Here is a 953-nt window from a genome sequence, read left to right as displayed (position 1 = left end):
GGTGTTTTGCTTGACGCTACTGATGTAAAAGTAGCGCTAAAGCTAGCAAAAGATTATAATAAACGTTGAATCATGCGAGATAATTCCCTTTCTTCTTGAACGTGTCCTCGGTCCATAGCGGTCACAGATAGCTGTCAAGGCCCGTCTTTGAATTCCAGGGTGAATTTGTAAAACCAGGAGCAAAAGTATCGGCATGTAGCCCTCCATTATTGTCGATTGTCATGACGCGACCAGCACCAGAACCAGAACCAGCACCTGGTTAGCCTTGGTGTGCAGTTGACTTTGGGTTTCTAATCAAAGGCTTGTTAGGACATTCCCGCTGAGGTGAGCAGTGCTACTCTGACTCACACAGCAGGGTTGCGTTTTAACTCGAGTGTTCCTGTCATGTCGGAAATGCTGACAGATGTCTGAAGAGACGACCCAATCCCAGGTCAGGCTGTCTGCGGAGTATATTTCTGTTCCAGCCTAGAACCATCCATCCATCCATCTTCATCCGCTTTATCCGGTATCGCGGTCGCTGGGGGCAGCGCCCAGAGGGACCCCAAACTTCCCTTCCCCGAGCACATCAACCAGCTCCGACTGGGGGATCCGAGGCGTTCCCAGCCAGGTGGAGATATAATCTCCACCTAGTATGGGTCTTCCCCGAGGCCTCCCAGCGGACGTGCCTGGAACACCTCCTAGGGAGCGCGCCAGGGAGCCTCTCACCAGATGCGACCGAACCCCTCAACTGGGCTCCTTTAGACCGCGAAGGAGCAGAGGTCTACTACGGGCTCCTCTCGGATGACTGAGCTTCTCACCCTATCTCTGAGGGAGACGCCTAGAACCGTTAATCATTAATCATTGTTACTTCTTCTAATTCCAAGGGTTAATTAAAACCCACTGTGGTGATTCCCAGACGCAATATACAAATGAAGCGTTTGCTTATACAGTGAGGAAAATAAGTATTTAACACG

General features: G+C 50.6%; 1 protein-coding gene across 2 annotated transcripts in view; it reads right to left on the bottom strand.

Moving 5' to 3' along the window:
* Nucleotides 1–953, bottom strand: part of LOC116686043 (ADAMTS-like protein 1) — a gene marked incomplete at its 5' end in the record, with an annotated part of 33,827 nt that overhangs the window by 15,060 nt on the left and 17,814 nt on the right.

This window comes from Etheostoma spectabile, unplaced genomic scaffold (assembly GCF_008692095.1).
Source record: "Etheostoma spectabile isolate EspeVRDwgs_2016 unplaced genomic scaffold, UIUC_Espe_1.0 scaffold302, whole genome shotgun sequence".
Lineage (NCBI taxonomy): Eukaryota > Metazoa > Chordata > Actinopteri > Perciformes > Percidae > Etheostoma > Etheostoma spectabile.
This window is presented reverse-complemented; position numbering and strand designations above follow the sequence as displayed.